Genomic DNA, 18,454 nt, shown 5'->3' on the forward strand with positions numbered 1-18,454 from the left:
TCAATTTGAGTGTTGAGCCACCCTCAAGGAAAAGCTATGAAAAATACATCATATTGCACCTACGCAGAAAAAAGCTGAAACTACGGCGTTTGCAATATTAAAACATTATAAAAGTACAGCCTGTCATTAAAAAGTTCAAATTATGTAGAAATTTGCAACTTTAATCTATTGTTCGTAGTTCTTCAAAGAAGTATGAAAATGTAAAAAAAACAACAACAAAAAAACTTTGCAACTTCACAAACCATATTTGACACATGGGTCTTTTGTGAGATTATTATTTAAAATGGCTCACCTGTAGGGCTGAGGCCAATTAAGCTTCTGAAATAAAGTATGTCTTTCATCTTCTTCATTAACAACACCTAAAATGGGAAAACAACGTCACCCATTGGCAACCACATTTTATTTGCATAAAACAAGCAGTAGAAAATTGAGTAATCATCTTTGTCTCATATAGGAATAACATAATTGTTAGAGCTGACTTGGGTAAAAAATAAGAGGAAAGCACAGCTGCAGTCCAAAACGGTTGGCAAAAATACAAAAGAGGAACCAATAGGAAAGGTATTCCTGGAAGACATACGTGTTCCTTGAACAGATGAGGTCACTATGGAACTGATTCTTTTCAAATTCATACCACAGCATACCATAAAATAAATATGTGCTTTTAGATAGCACTGAATTCCTTTGGTATCAAAGTCCCAGGCACGTTTTTGTATCGAGCATACATTTGATCCCCAGAGCTTCTAACAAATGGAAAGTGAAAAAAGATAGGTGAAGCAGCACAATGTTCATAGTTTCCTGAGGGACAGGGCTTCAGATGGCATTACTTCTATTGCAGCTATTGCTGTGCAGTTGGCAGCTTCTGATTTGCTGCACACTCCCTAAATAATAAAGATGGGTAACATCTAATGCCTAATGTACAGAGCTACATGCTCTGCAAGAAACCTTTGTGGTGGTAAAAGATGGTGAATAAGTAGAGGATCAAACGTGTCTTCACCTAAAGGATCTAACAAACCCAAAGAATTCTCTAACTCTTTCCTCTTCTCAGCTCCACACATTTTTTGATTTACTGTCCTCCGGATCAGATTTATTCAAATCTGATGAAAAGCTTATTTCAACATCACCACTGCTAGATGCCTCCTCACTGGCCACTGCCTTCTGTTCCCTTTTATTGGCCTTTATAGCCTTCCCTTGTAACTCTTTTTGTGTTGATATCCTTATATCATCTTCTGAACTGTCATGCCTTGTCAATTCACAGTTCTTTGTCACCGGTCTTGAAAAATGTTTCCTTTTCTGTGCCACCTTGCTCCCTCCCACCTTTGAAACAACGGTTCTGTTCCCAGACCGAGACTCCGAAACCAGAATCTTTCCTCATTTGAGCTCTTACTAGTCTCTCCTCAAGTGGTGCCAAATTATCTACATGGTAATCAAGCCTTTTCTGCAACTGATCGGCCAAAGTTGAAAAAGCCTTGTATAGAGAGGTTTTAATTTTTTCCTCGGGAGTCTGATTCTCCATTGAATACATAATTTTCTCTCAAAACCACTTTAAAACTTATCCAACTATAATATCTCTCCTAGGGGTAGATTTACTAAACTGTCAGGCAATGCAGCGCAGCAGCCAAAAACACTGCACTACGCTGCGTGACAGGGAGGGAGCAGGAAAGCAGCATATCTACAGACATATGGCTCTCTCCTCCCAACTCCCTAGCGTTGGTGCCGATTTTAGCTGCTGTGCGCTATGCACATACCTTTGCGCCATAGAGCAGGGGTGTGCATTTGAGTCTAGCATAGGTTCTGTACTGGAAGAGTACACTTCCAGTACAAAATACTATGCCCAGACAACTTAAAATTATTTTCTTACTTTGTATGTGTGCTGCAGCACATATGCATAGTGACAAAAGAAAGGAGAAATGTAAACATTTCTCTTTTTAACACCTGGTTTCAGAAGGCATTATTTTTTTTACGCAAAACCTGGTCTCACATTTTTAGTAGATAGGGTATTGCATCAAAAATGTTGGGTGGTTGCATGAGAATGCTCGTGTAACGCCGCCTTGATGCTAAGTAAGGGAAAGCAGCAGTCCTTTGTAAATTTCCAGCGCAAAACAAGTTTTGTGGTGGAAAGTAAATAATTAAAAAAACATTTTGTACTGGTTTGTGTCACATTTATAATGCAAACCGGGTGCAAAATGTTAGTAAATTACCCCCTTAGAACCACACAGTTAATTATCTGATACCACACGATCAGCTCACTACTGATCTCTTCCCCTTGACCTAAGCCTGACCTGTCATCGTCTTGTATAAACTTTCCAACTGCTCACTTCAGAAGTTTTTCCAAAATACGTCTGAATAAATAACTAATATTTTTTAATGGAAACTGCCACAACTATCCAAAATGGCAGCCGTACTTATGCCACCATCCACAGATATCCAAACTGGCTGCTCTACTTATGCCACCAAGTGTAACCATACGGCAGCCCACACAACCCAAAGAGCTCAACTATTGTGTCACTTTCATTAGAGTTTGCATGTTGAGGCTTGAGTAGCCGTCTTGTGCCACATCGTCTGCAGCAAGGCAACAGAAGAATTAATTTGTGCACAACATTCCCTCTTGTCTAATTTGAAGCTCTGAATATTGCGACTTCGCAACCATCTACATCACAGTCTAAGGCCCATATTTATACTCTGTTTGCGCCAAATGTGCGTCAAAATTTTTAATACACATTCGGTGCAAACCGTGCACCATATTTATACCTTGACGCCGAGCCCGCAAACGCTAAAATTCCGCTGTGTGCCTCATTTTCTGGATGCGGGAAACCACCTTGCGTTAATTCCATGCAAGGTAGGCGTTCCCGTCCAAAAAATGATGCAAACACCCGTGCGCCATATTTATGCTACCGTATAAAAATCCTGCACGGCCGGGAGGCGGAGTCAGAAAATGACGCACAGCCCGATTTGCGTAAAAAATTAGTGCCTAGGTCAGGGCAGGCGTTAAAATGAGGCAAACACACCAGTACTTAAGGAAAACACCACAAGCAACAGCAGAGCTCCAAAAGGAAGACATGGAGGTGCTATTCATCCAGCATGAACGCCGACGCAGAGCACAGGACCAACAACAGCAGCTTCTACAACACCAGCAGTGACCCCAAAGGCAACGCAGAAGACAGGAGAGGATATTCCGGACCAGGACAACCCTTCTGGGACTCTGGCAACAAGACATCATCCAGAGGTACAGGCTCAACTGGCAAGCCATTCAGCAGCTGCTACGCAACATTGAGCCACAGTTGGCACCCAGCTTGCAGACACCCCACACCATTCCACCAGAAACCAAGCTGCTAGCTGTATTCCACAAGTGGCTCCTTTCAAACCACTGGTGCCCTGGTTGCCGGGATCTCACAGCCCTCATTCTCTGCCTTCCTACCTAAGGTACTGGATGCCATCATCACCCTCACACCCCCCATATCAGCTTCCTCATCACAGAGCAGAAGCAGCAGGAGACCAAACAGGGCTTCTACCAAATCAACGGCTTCCCACACGTGCTTGGTGCCATTGACTGCACACATGTACGCCCTGTGCCACCTGCTGCAACCGAACATCTATACCGCAACAGGGAGCACACACACTCCATCAATGTGCAGGCCATTGTCGATCACCGGGGATTGATCATCAACATCGTGGCAAAGTATCCTGGGGGTGTACATGATTCATTCATCTTCCGCCACTGCACCATCAATCAACACTTCGAGTATGGACGATATGGAAATGGCCTACTTTTTGGTAAGTACAGAAACCTACTTATATACACACTGCACAACAACCCTCTAGGACAAACAACACATACACCACTACATTGACAAGTGGCCAGGAACACACTGAGGTTGTGACACCGCTAGGCATGTTTGATATCCTCACCCATTTGGATACACACCTATGGACATATGACAGAACCAAATAACAACAGATGCCACTCCACAGACACAATAACAATGACATGGCCTTAACTGGCAGTACAACTTGGAAGATTAATCTTTCAATATCACATCAAGAACACTCAATCAAACACCCTTCCAAGCAATAAGTACCGTGTAAGGGGTGTGTAATGGGTTTTGCTGCAGGTCAAACACCATGACACACATAGCATGATGATGACTACATTGAAGGTGACATGGAATCATTGAGGCTGTACCAATATCTCACATCACTCCTGCTCTCACATTGCCCTCTACCAAAAAGCAAGTGGACTGTGCTAAGAACACATATTGATGTGACAATTTTGAAAATGCACAATCCTACACATACGGATTGAGACAATCTCATACACAAAACAGATTTACAGGCATATGGACCTTCTGACACTCAAAATGACAAAGTCACAATCAAGTTAGCCAGCTGAACTAGAACATGCTCAGTAGTATAGGTACACGTTTGAACCTGAGTCGACTTGACAAGGGCAGAGAAATAGGTCTGCAGAGAATTTGTCACACATGGGATATTTGTGCATAGTCAATTGTCAACACGTCAGTGCTGACAACGTATGGAGATGTGCTGTACATTGTCACCTTGCCAAATGTAAGGGCCTCACTGATGTTTAACTAATTCTACTGCATATGTTAAATTGGATGGGATGTCCAGGCCATATAGATGCAACCATGTTACCACCACTGTGGAATTTAATCTGTGTATGGAAGTATCATGTCACCCCTAGTTAAGACACATGGACACCTCTTTCACATGACATAATGCAAGGGAGTACACAATGTGCAGCAACTCTACAAAAATACTGCTGACATCCGGTCAATCAGCCAAACACCAGTTCAGATAAGGAAACAACCCAATTCTGATGGTATATCCTAGAAGCCTAGGATTCCACACAATAACACAAACACCGATGAGTCACAGACAACACAAGAGAACAACTGCCATGCAAAGTGAGAATCACGGTGCAAGCAACATCAACATTTTCTCACTCATTTTCTCTTTCAGCTGATCAGGGGTATGGGATCCAGCCATGGATCATGACCCCATTTGCAAACCCAAGCACAGCATCAGAGCGTGCCTATAATGAGGCACATCGGAGGACACGCACCAAAGTCTAGAGGACTTTTGGCATCCTGAAGTCAAGATTCAGGTGCCTTGACATAACCGGAGGCAGCCTCCTATACTCACCTGAAATAGTGTGCAAAATCATTTTGACCTGTGCCATCCTACACAACATATGTGTAAGGAGGAACATTCCCCTATTTGAACCCAACCCACAAATGCCTGAAGAGGAGGAAGTGGAGGATGCTGTCCATCAACATGAGGGGGGCCATCCAAACACAGCTGCTGGATTGTGTCGGCAACAACATATTGTCCAAAATTTCTTTTAACTCTACTCATCCATCACCACTGTTTTACCATATGTCAATAAACATCTATTCTATTCACTATACCATGGTCTGGTTAATCATTTCTGCATAAAATGATCCCTAAGAATCATAATCAGCCTCATGGAGCATTGCAGAAATACAGATTAGGATTCAGAAAAATCGACATTATATTTGATGGGTATGAATGCACACCCAACTTCACACACACTGTAAATGACATATATCCTGTCCATATCACATTTGAAGGGGAATATCAGAGGAGCACAGCTATTTCACACATACATGTTGTCAACATGGTTCATTGCAGCATATTGCACACAAATAAGACACCATCATTCAATATGGACAAAAAATACCTCATACATGAGGCAGTGGATGTGCCATTGCATTGGTTACAAGAAGGTATGACCAGGCCCTTGACATCAGTAAGTGTTACATCAGCTATCTTTGCAAGGAGTATGTGTGACAAGAATTCCATATAAGCAGCAAATGGATAGCACGAGTGCCCAAGGTATGACTAGCATTGCTTACAAGACATCCCCTGCACATGCCAGCCCAGGTCATAAGTCCTGTCACTGCCATGTTCCTTGTCTCACCCCACCCTTCTTCAGAGTGCCCTGCAAATGGAATATTTGTACCCAGATAATCCCTCATCTTCACACACCCAGACTCACATTCTGAATCCAGTGTGCTTACCTCTTTAGTATGGTATGCCATAGTCATTGTTCTTCTGTCTGCATGGACTTCTGTTTGAATAATATACTGCCTTGTAGTCTGTTGTATCTGTAATCACCTGTACATTGCTTCTCATGTGAAAGGTACTGTTGGTCCTTTCAACTTGATTCTCACCCCCAGGACTTGTGAGAGACTGAAGCTGCACACACCTGTGAGCACCTCCATGCAGACCAGCCATTTGAACATGCACTACCCTTGCAGCTGCCTGGAACGGCATAGAAACTGCCATTATATGTATAACACTGTTATGCATTGCCGTATAGATCACTTGTGTAACACAGGCCTTGGGTTATTGTGTTACGTTCCAACACACAGGACAAATACAGTTTTCATTTTCCACAGTGTTGTTCCAGCTTTGACCAGTCTCAGTCTGCTCACTGTGTGTTTGCCTTGTTCATTTTTGTTCCTGATTGACCCTGCATTCTGTTAGGTTGATGGGTTCCTGTCTTTGCGTCACCATAAAGGTTCCCTGTGGCTACATTTGTCTCATGGATGCTTTCCATGCCCTCACTTTCCTCCTGGGGTATTGTGTCATGTAGGTCTACAATGAATACTCAAATACATTGTATAGCATAATCAGTTTACTTATCGTATCATGGGGTGGAACTTGTCTTCAAATGGCCTAATCATGGCCCATCCCTTGTCTGGGTTTCATGTATGCATGAGTGACAAATAGTGACAGTGTACCATGGCTGTATGCATGGATTGGGTATGGTGCCTCCAGCCCAACAAACAACGTCAGATAATGTGCATGAAATGTCAATACACGTTAGTACCCTGACAGTCCACACGCTGATTCACATTGCCCCGAACATATTGATGGGGCTTGCGTGGTGAATAGCTGTGAGATTAATCAGCACAGAGGCACTGATGTTCCTGGCTGCAGTGGGAATTTTAGAGGCTACCCTGTGCACAAATGTTGTGAGGAAACCTGGTGGTTTAAAATTCCTGATCCATTAACTTTGTCAGCACATCAAGGTTGCACTGTTGTCAGTCTCATAACACGTCTGCAGTGCCATAGCTGGACTATCCCCATGTGTGTTCTCAATTCCTCTTTGGCTTTCCTTCAATTCAGCTGTGAAGGATACTTTGTAAATGCAGGAAATGGCTCCACAGACTCATGACTAGACCTGCACGTACCTGTGACAACATGGACCCCAATAATGACTCAGGCTACACATGGCCCCACACACTTGAACTGGACACCTTTGTGCAATTAACCACTGGAAATATGTGCACACGTGCTGCTTGGTCTGCTGGTCCTCCACTGCCACAGGAGAAACATGGCTCCTTTATATGACTCAAACTGTGGCGTGACATGACATTTGTGGATTGTTTTTGGGATTTGGGCGGTCATTCCAACCCTGGCGGTCCGAGACCGCCAGGGTTGGGGACCGCGGGAGCACCGCCAACAGGCTGGCGGTGCTCCCAAGGGCATTCTGACCGTGGCGGTATGGCCGCGGTCAGAAACGGAAAACCGGCGGTCTCCCGCCGGTTTTCCGCTGCCCTGTGGAATCCTCCATGGCGGCGCAGCTTGCTGCGCCGCCATGGGGATTCCGACCCCCACACCGCCATCCTGTTCCTGGCGGTTGTGACCGCCAGGAACAGGATGGCGGTGAGGGGTGTCGTGGGGCCCCTGGGGGCCCCTGCAGTGCCCATGCCAGATTTTCAGTGTCTGCCATGCAGACACTGAAAATCGTGACGGGTGCTACTGCACCCGTCGCACCCTTCCCACTCCGCCGGCTCCATTCGGAGCCGGCTTCCTCGTGGGAAGGGGTTTCCCGCTGGGCTGGCGGGCGGCCTTCTGGCGGTCGCCCGCCAGCCCAGCGGGAAACACAGAATAACCGCAGCGGTCTTCTGACCGCGTAGCGGTATTCTGTTGGGGGAACTTTGGCGGGCGGCCTCCGCCGCCCGCCAAAGTTAGAATCACCCCCTTGGTGTCACACTGTACCCACATAGCATTATCCAATGCCTGACTCATGGATAGTATACAAGCAAGTGCCTAGGAAGTGGTATCCAACATTCCAGGACATGTGATGGCTTAGTCTTGGAACATTGCCATGATCAACCATCTTCTATCTATCCTGTGCATGGTTTGTCATTGGTGATGCTTATGTCCCAAAAAACCTTGGAAGTTCACACAGCATTTGTTGCTACATGAATGACAAACACATTTCCTTTCTCATTTCCACACTGAATAGCATCTGATGGTTGGTCACATTGACTACGCATGCATACAAGCAGATTTGAGAAAACGCGTCTTGTGATGTTCACACAGTGGGACAACTACATTAGCAAGAGCCAATTCACACACATTGACACACAGGCATTGAGTTACTGTATTGAGTTGGTAGCCTTCCTATCCTCTATTGACGCAAAACATGCCCAAACTGGGTAATACCTATTTGTATTCCACACGTTTGGCCATCTATTGCGTCAGTGAAGAGTGCAAAGCTGGTACAACAACTAGAGGATCATGGTCCGAAGTAGTATGATCTGTCACATGTCCCCATACACCGGAATGCACAATGTAGGTGAAAACAGTCTATCTCTGTATTGTCACACCTATTGACAATGTACTATTAAAAATGAGAAATGACCCAAACCCAGTCAAAGACAGAAATTTTTATGCATCCGCATCAAAAAAGATGCACATGCGTCAAAAAATGACGCTCATTGCCATGATACATCCATTGGCCCTGAGCGGTAATTCCCACACTGTACCCCATGAAATTGCTTAAGTATGAAAAATATAGAAAATATGGATGCAGTGTAATTTCTAAGCATGTGCGTAAAAAAAAAAATTAAGCACAGACTATAAGCGTTATAATATTTTGCCGCATAAGAATAAAAACGCACCGCATTTGAGACAGGAAGTGATGTAAAAGGATATCCTGTTTACAGAATTGGTACAGTGGGTGTACTTTCACTTTGCAGTCTGTGATATTTCCTGACTGTGTGGCTGTGTTTTGAGTTGTCTGTGCATTTTGTGACTGTCTCCTGTGTGGTCTTTAAAATGTATTTTGGTGTTTCCTAAGTGTCTGTGGTATCCTGTGTAAGTGTATTTTTGTCATTTCTGGTGTATATATGTGTCTTTGTACTGTTGGGAGTCTGTTGTGGGTAGTGTTAGTTTGCGGATAGTTGGGCTGTTTTGTGTTAATTTGTTTTCATTTCCCTCTCCTACTTTCCCTTCATTATCCTCTGTACCCCTTTATCACATTTTTTTTTGCAAGCATGTTGGGTGGGCCTCGTCTTGGCAGGATGGAGGAGCTGTAGGGATTTATATGGCTGGTGTGCCACTTCCTACCTTTAATGATAGAAGCAGGTGGGCGTGTGATACAGGGGTATCACACAGAGGCAAGGAGGCTCTGGTGGGCAAAGGTCCTGTAGCATCTCAAGAGAATCTACAACACACCACGCAACAACCACCAGCTGAAACACCGTTGGGCTGACCTGGTTGCCAGGGAGCAAGACCTGCTGGACCACCTGGGGATTGTAATTGGTGGCCCTATTGGTGAGTGCAAATCAGAGTAATGTGCAGCATTGGTAGTGTGTACTGCTGATGTTGGGAAATGTGTGCTACAGTGGATTGCACTGATGGTCCTAGCAGTGTTCCAGTTCCTCCTCTGACTGTGCGGGTGTATTTCACTAGCCAGTTACATATGTCCTCTCCCTCAATGCTGTTGTCTGAGCAGTATGACATTTGGGATGTTGCATGGTGTCATTGGAGCTATTGTGACCCAGGCACAGGGTGGACCCTGACATATGCAGCATGGGTATGACATTAGTGCTGTGTACCTCATAATGTTTATGACAATGGCTGATGTTTGTAGCAACTGTGGACAATCACATTTGACAGGATTGGAACATTTGTATTGATTTCAGGGGATTGATAACGTTGTCACCCTGAACCCTCTAATTTGGGTGTGTTTGATCCTTGGGGATGTTACTGCCATTAGCTACTTGACCTGCACACACAGCAGAGGTGGTAGTGGCAACTGTTGTCAATGTTAAATTCCGGTTGCAGATATGGCCCGAGACTGTTATTTGAGCCCTAGCCCATGTAGGGAGAATGCCAGCTGATGTGTGACAGCAGGCCAGTTTAACATTCTAACCTACCCTCCTGGCCTGGCTTTACCTTTCCAACATCCTTGGCATGGCAGCATACCCCCATGCAAAGGTTGTTGGTGTAGTGTAGTACTGAGCCCCAGGTTTCCTCTTAACGGGCCATGCCCCCACTTGCAGTTAACATTTGTGCATTTTAGTTTCCCATGCGACTTACCCTGCATCTGTGTTGTCTCCTGGTAGTCTGTGCTGTCCTGTCCTTGAATCCCTGTGACGATCTCCTCAGGGATGACGGCTGCCACCATCTCCTCCATGTGGTCCAGGGCCTCCTGCGGTGCCGGTCTCCCACCTCCAGTCTGCAGTGCTGCCTTCCTGTTCCTGGCCATCTTTTCCTTGGTCATACGCTTGCAGTCATGCCAGCGTTTCTTGCACTCGATGACTGTTCTCCGTACTTCTGCCACACTGTTTATCTTGCCAACAATTTGTTGCCATATTGCCTCTCCTACTGATTGGCATCTCTGAGGTGACAAACAGTTGGTGCTGGTGTTCCGTCACCTCTTTCACCAGAATTTCCTGCTCCTCTGCACTGAAGCGACACTTTATTTTCTTCTTCTCCCTATCCTGGGTCTTCTGTGGGTCCTCCTGGCTGGTTCCTGGTCTGTTGTCATCTTCCTGGGGTCTGTGCAACCATCTGGGATCCATTTTGGCTCTCCTTAGCACATTTTGCTGTGTTTGCACTGATGATTAAAACAATTGCGTCACAAAACGGCGTGTATCCAGTTTCTGACTTCGTAAACCGGCTCACAGTCATTTTCGCCGTGTTAACGTAGTTTTTCTTTACGACGTGACGCATTGGTTTGAGCCAAAAAAATGACTCACACCAGTGGTTTACGCCGCTTTGCGCCAAAGTATAAATTTGATGCCTGAGCGGCGCAAAGAAATGGCGTTAGCCGTCAGTAAAATGTTTGACGCAAAACTGCGTCAGCGCAGTTTTGCGTCAAAAAGTATAAATATGGCCCTAAAACTCTTCTTCACTTCCTTGCACCTACCCAACATGTAACCTGGAAGTAGCACACGCACATAAAAATTAGTTACATATTGTAACTTCAGCTAAGCGTACAACGCATACTAAAGCTGCTCACTCTGTTGGCGGTGACTCAGATGCATTCACAACCATGAAAAAGTATAGCTCTCTCAAAAAAATCTTGGTAACTGACAGATTACAGTGGAAATTAAGGGACTGCTCAATTAAAATGTCTTTACTTGTGACCCAAAACACGTCTATCAAACTTCTCTCATACCAAATTATATATTAATCAACACCACTCCTCTCAAAAATAGAAGTATTAATTAATTAAAACCTTTAAAATTCTCTAACCTACATTACCAACTGAACTCAGGCATAGCACATATTTTTGCATGAGCAGACACAAAGAAGGAAGATGGCTGTGAGTGCTTGGTGCATGTTCCGGAATGTTAAAGGTCTAATTCTAAGTACAGTGTTCTATCCTTGTTGCTGCTGTGTGTGGAAGCAATTAAGGAGGGTACATAATATTGGCCTCACTTACCTCTTAATAATATATCCCGTTTTTGGAACAACATTTTAACGTTTTATATTTTACATGCATATGTAATTGTGACAGAAATAATATTTTGTATTGTTTAATTGTATTTGATTGTATTTCAATTTAGAATAACAAAACACATTGGTGTCTAATGTTTAATTAAGAGTTTTTAAACATCCAAAAAGTAGGACAAATATAAGTATTTTTAAACAAAGTAAATAATAAAAAAGTACTTTGTTTTAAAATTTAGTTACTGCAGACTTTCATATTTACTTAGGTTTCACTTTATATACTCAGCAATACTGCATATTTTCACTGTAAGCTCCCAGCAGGATTCCTTTGCTCCCAAAGCAGTTTCATTGTCTGGGAAGACATAGCCTATACACCCTAGACATAAGCAAAAGGAGGTGGACAACGCACCCAGAGGAATTCTCGGCTGGGACAGTTGGTGGTTTGTGACAGGCCCCGGGAACTGGGGTCCCTGGTGTAAAAAAGGGGGCTCTGGGGAGGGGGCAGAAGCATGCTCCACCTCATTATCAAGGAATGAAGGAGGTCGTGCCAACCCCCAGGGATTAGACCTCCCCAGGGGCATTTTGAAAATCTATTGTGATGCTTCACACACTTTGTTCTCCACCCTCCCTGGGCCCACGAGGCACCAGGCTGTATCTTCGGCCCTGCAAGACCGATTTTACTGTCCTTGGGCAGCCGATTTTACTGTCCTTGGGTGAACTCTAGCCACCAGGAACATTCTCTTCAGGCTCCCTGGCCTCTAAAGGAGCACGTTGTGTGGGAGATTGGCTTCATGGTTCACAGTGCCAGACATGTCCTCTGTCTGGGCTCCTGGTGCTGTCTCCTGCTTGGGGGACATCTTTCATAGCCCCTCAGCAGTACACAAGTAGCCTCCACAGTACACAAGTAGGACACCTTTCCTGATACATTAAACAGGACCCATGGGTTTGGCAGTCTTGCAGGGCACATTTGTGTCAGCAAAGTCAGTTGCAAACTTTGTGATGGGGGTCACTCACCTGCAGGAGCAACCCACAGTCATTTTGAGGGAATGTCCAGAGTCCCCCAACAGGACTATTCTCCCAAATGTTCCTGAGAGGGCATAAGCGGCCGGTGCCACTGATCTTCAAATGACCCATACTAATCCTGGGGATCAGCTGGAGTTACAGTCCTCCCGTCCATCCTTTCAGTGGCATCATGTACTTCTCCTTCAAGATGGGCAATCTTTTCCCATTGTTGCTCTCAAGTCCAGTATGTTTTCATCTGCCTCTCTCTTGTGCATGGGTTTTTAAGTAGGGGTGGAAAATTTTAGAAGTCAGACACCCCTGGGCAATCCAAGGGTGTCACATCATCATTCCACCCATATCCTACCACTCCTGCACAGCAATCTGAGACATTCCAACATCGAAACTTCAATGTTGTCTGTGAAAAGGGCTTCCCAGGGAGCATCAGCTCTGCTCCTAGCTGGCACAGTTGCCTTATCATTTACCACCAATACTTCACAGGCAATACCCTCCTGTGTTGGGCTTTAGAGGTCTGTCTCGCCGCCTTTGTTTCTGTGGGCTGTCCCAGCCCAAGTGCAGTGTGACAATCTAATTGACAGATACAGATTTCCGCTGCACCTCTTCTTTTCCCAAGAAGTTAGTGGCTCTACTGTGTGCGGTGCAAGTACTGTCAGAGGTTCTATTCTGTGTGGGGGCTTTTGATCCTCCTGCTGGGCAGCAGAGTAATTAACTTGGTCCAATAGGTGGGACATAGCCCTGAAATCCGGTTATGAGCTAAGCCAGAGAAATATGACAATTCTTAAAGAGCCATAAGGAGTGTAGGCATTATATCAGGAACTGTGGATCTACACTAGGGATTCATGTTTATCCTTAGATTGATACCTCACTAGAGTGTGTATGCCTAAGTAGTATCAAAATGTACAATGCTACAGATTCCTCCCATAATGTCATACAGTTAGGCACCACAGATTTTCAGTATGCACTGCAAACCTACACTACGTATGCCCAGTCATAATATAATGATTAGCCCAAGTCAGCACCAGTCTCAGAAGGATCTCTTCTGTGACACCAATCCCTAATTGATCCCCTCTGTGACAGGCTACCTGTGGGCAGAAACTGGGCTGCGCAAGATGGAAGTCTCATATGTGCAGCCTAGACACACTCATGCGCTCATGTGTTCACATGTAAATAGCCCAACGTCTCTTAACTTAGCTGTGCAACAGCAGCATTATCTTGAAAGGCAAACATAGGTGGTTAGCACTCTCATGTCATTAAAATGACGCAACTGCAGCAATGCGAGGACAGGCCCATAGGAAAAAGCCATGCATCAATTTTATGCCTGCTCTGAGCCGGCGGTAACATTTTGACAGAGTGAAGTTGCAGAATGACTCAGTGAAAAGTTGTGAATTTCACTCCATCGGTTCTACAAGGCTTTTTCCGAGCGAACGAGTACCCTGCATACATTATACTTGGCGCAGGTACAATGTGATGCAGGGTTTTAAAAACTGATGCATTGGGCCCAATGTGTCAGTTTGTAAATATGGAGCAGTGTAATGCACTGCTAGCGCCACTGCTGCTGCTGCAAAAAACACTTAACTGTGGCGCAAGGGGCTTTTAAATGAGGCCCTCAGTTCATTAACCATGGCTGAGACTCGTGTATCGAGGTTCCCTCACAGTAAAAATTCTAAATCCATGTAGTCAACAGTGAAAAATCCACTGTGCTTAAATGGGCAGAACCCACTGACAACAGTTATGAACTCCCCTTTCTGTAAATTATGTCTGATCCTCTTTAAACCTACCTTTCATATTACTGTCCTCCAGCCAGGTTCTTTGGTAGTGGTAACATCGGACTGTTTGCTAGCTGTATCAGCAACGAGTAAATCATCTGTAAGTCCTGTGCTTTTATACTGTGGGTCCAGGCTTAACTGTTTGATTACCTTCCTATTCATATTTTGGTCTGGAGCATATTATTGTCTCTTAGGTGTCACCATCCACCAATCTTCATTCTATGTGTACATGTTTGCACAGAGGAGGTGGGTGGCACCAAAAGAATGCAAAATACACTTGGTACGCTAAATAGTATATATTTATAGATCTATTACTGTCAGACCTCCAGTCTCTATCGCATCCATCATTATATACCACCCCACTTGAGCCTGCTTGCCTTCTCATATTAGTCATAATGAACAAGTTACATACCTTTGGTAACATCTTTTTTTGGTAGAGACTTTATCTAACCACAAATACCTCACCTTGTGAATTTCCTCTGATGCCAGACTAGATTCAGAAACATTTTTTGCAAACGTATCTTGCTTTGACAGGTGGCGTCATGCAGCTATGTGTCGTGTCCTCCCTGCCCCAGACATCAGGCCACTCTTTCTACGCCACCTCGCAGTGCTGATGTCAGTGTCTTTCTGATCTCCGTCTGTGCTGACAGACCTCGGAGCCACTGAAATCAGAATATGGCAGTATGCAGACTTTTAGATTGAGTTCTTGAAATGGACTATATGAGTCTATTCCACAAAATATAGAGGCGGGTGGGTCAGTGAGGAATCTACTGTTATATACAGTGTCTATCAGAAAAGACGTTAATGAAGGGAAATAAATTGATACTCTGATAGAGATATTCCATACCTTCTGAAATAATACTACCGCAGTAACCTCACCTGGAGTTGTGTCTGTGGAATGGCTGAAACCAAGACATTCTATAGGCCTGATTGGGCGAAGTGACTGTCCCTCTGGACATTGCTATCCAGGCTGAAATGCTTTTTTTATGTGTGGCCACGTCACAGCCTGGCATATGTCCAGAACTGGCACACTGCACCCCTGCACAGTGGCAGCAGTCTTCACTCTGGCGAAATGAGTGAGCAAGCCACCTGGGAGCTGCTTCTTGTCTACCCAGCAAGGTGATGTATTGCCCTTTGTGGAAAGGTGTGACTACTTTTGGCACATATACCACTTTTGTCCAGAGGACCAAGGGGCATATTTATAAGCCCCTAGCACCACCTTGCGCCACATTTTTTTTGACGCACCAGGCATAATGTATGCAAGGGGGGCGTTCCCCCGTTACTGAACAGCTGATAGAACTTTGTAATCATTTGAATTAAAATGATGCAAATATTAGATTTACTTACCAGTACAGTATGGAGAAGATAGAATTTCTGGATGTGGAAATCTTTATAGGGGAAAATAGGATTGAAAGCAGATTATACAGAAAACCAACTTCATGTAATTCTATTTTACATGCCTCAAGTGCACACTCGAAGCACCAAATTCATGCAATACGATAAGGGCTAGACGGAATTGTAGTAGAAATGAAGATTTCCAACAATGTATTCAGGATAATGGTCAGCGCTTTGAACAAAGGGGTTACCTAACATGGGTCATAAGGAATGCACAACAAAGAGTAATGCGGATTACTAGAAAAGAGAACCTTATGTCTCGTAACATTAGAAGAAATTATGAAAAGAAAGATAGAATCAGAATAGTGACAGACTATACAGAGACTTCAAATATTTTGAGGAAAATAATGAAAAATCGTTGGTATATATTAAGACAGGATTTGATACTAGAGGATTGCATAACGAATGGACCTGAGATTACTTATAGGAGGATGAGATCTTTGAAAAATCTTTTATGCTCTAGTTATCCAAAGTATCAAGCAAAAGAGGATTGGCTAACAAAACGAAATCAAAGCTTTTTCAAATGTGGCCAGTGTGGCATTTGTAGGTGGGCATACGATATAGAAGATTGGTCTATTAGTAGGAAAAAATCTGTCACATTAATTCAAACACAGTGAGGCTATTAGTCCCTCATTGGCAATGAAAATTAATTTCAACATTTATTCAATTCATTAATATGAACAACAAGGATGAAAAATCAATAAAAACCAAACAACATTCCAACGTTTCTAGACAAACAAATATTATTGAAAATCCATAATCTCACAAAAGATTTGCCATTCCTCTCCTAATTTACAAGTAATGTGGTTGTATCCATAAATAATATAATAATCCACATTGATGTGATGGGTGTACTTAAAACCACATTTCGAGTTCTAAAGCCACTTTGTCTTAATCATAAAGAAATGTGTTCCACAATCCTTTGAGGGTATGTTAAATCTTCTTTACAACCTCGCTATACATCAAAAACAGTCAACGCGTTTCGGCCTCTTCCAATTCGGGCCTCATCAGGACTAATTGAGACTACAATGCCTATCAAACATAAAAAATCCAAAATTACAAATTAAAAATATTATTTGACACTAAAACAGTCTCTTTAATCCCTCCACCATATGCAAACTAAAAAAATATATTTACTACTTCCTCGTGAAAAGCCAAGCAAAAGAATAACGGAAACTCCACTGTAAGTTACCGAATCCACCACACCAAAAAGGTGTCCAAATGGTTCACATGTTCTGTTAATTTAAATGTGAATGTGAAAATTAAACTCCTAATTTACAGCTCAAAGTGTTTTAAAATTAGCTGCAAACACAGTGCCTCCAGATGGAAAGTCAAAGATGTTTACCTTATTCACTGATCAACACATTTCCACGAACTGTATTTTTGAATTCTAGGAGATAATATTTAAATACTATTAAGAAAACCAGTATAACTCTTTCAGTGGTAAACCTTTCTATTGCGTACTTACAGGATTAGTCATAAAACTCTTTCTGCAGTGACCGTCATGGTCTCGCGCTCGGCCTCATAGGCTCCGAGGTCGCAGCACTGAGGAGAACGAAGCACCTCTAGTTCCAGCATGCAAGGCATTACAGAAACTGCTTCCGCGACACGGAGCACGGTTACAGTTAAAAAATCTAACCGCGTTCGTAACTAAGCGCTTTAGGAAGTTTCAGCCATAGTGCCGACAAACTATTGCTGTGTAAAAAAATGCCCGCCATCTTGGAACAGATATTTATATCTGAAACTGTGTCCAATTTTAGCTGTAAACTATCATTTGTCTCATACTACACTTGAGCGGTCAAAACACTGTCTCGATTGTAAAACTGGAGCTATTATAACCTATTTAATCCTCAAAGTGTTGCACTAGAACTCAATACGTTCTGTATTAAAAATAAAGCGGGGGGACACCAGTCATCGTGTCAGAAAGGCTCAATGGTTATATTTGTTAAGCATTTCTTCGTTCGACCCTATATTTTAATGAACTTCATTCTGTGTTATTATAAAGAGGTTACTCATTATTCTGGGGATGCCAGTACATCTCAAGTTCAAAATAACCTTGCGCTTCCTTTACAGCAATATTCTTTACTATTTATGACTACTTCTGAACACATTTCAGTCAAATCACTTAATTGGAACCACTTAATGTAAGCGATCTTAGATCATACCTGCGAGGTTCAAACCTGAATTTGCAAAAAGCTATCTATACAGAATACTTTTGCTACTGAGTGTAATGCCTTCATTCATTCTAAATTCTGTATAACCAGCATTCAAAGTATTATGTAAACAGTGTATAAACATTGAAAAAATTGAAAGAACAATAGTCCCAGTCGCCATTCTAGGAAGTATAATGTTTTAAGTAATAACCACCGATCAAGTTCTAGATCAAGAACAACAGTTCATCCATATCATTCAAACCATGTCTCGCTGCTCCGTACTTCTCGATGAATCTTGCCTCCATTCTTAATAGCTTGTTCGATGTAGAGTATCCATCTCCTTTAGGGTATATCACTGCTAGTACAGTCCACCAAATATCA

At 43.4% G+C, this 18,454-nt stretch overlaps 1 long non-coding RNA gene across 1 annotated transcript in view; it reads right to left on the reverse strand.

Moving 5' to 3' along the window:
- LOC138285893 (uncharacterized) overlaps nucleotides 1-18,454 on the reverse strand; it is a 285,097-nt gene that overhangs the window by 16,136 nt on the left and 250,507 nt on the right. Inside the window, exon 3 of the long non-coding RNA XR_011201657.1 lies at nucleotides 293-359. This is a non-coding gene — a long non-coding RNA (uncharacterized lncRNA). The remainder of the gene's footprint in view (nucleotides 1-292; nucleotides 360-18,454) is intronic.

Source organism: Pleurodeles waltl, chromosome 3_1 (assembly GCF_031143425.1).
Source record: "Pleurodeles waltl isolate 20211129_DDA chromosome 3_1, aPleWal1.hap1.20221129, whole genome shotgun sequence".
In the NCBI taxonomy this organism is placed as follows: domain Eukaryota; kingdom Metazoa; phylum Chordata; class Amphibia; order Caudata; family Salamandridae; genus Pleurodeles; species Pleurodeles waltl.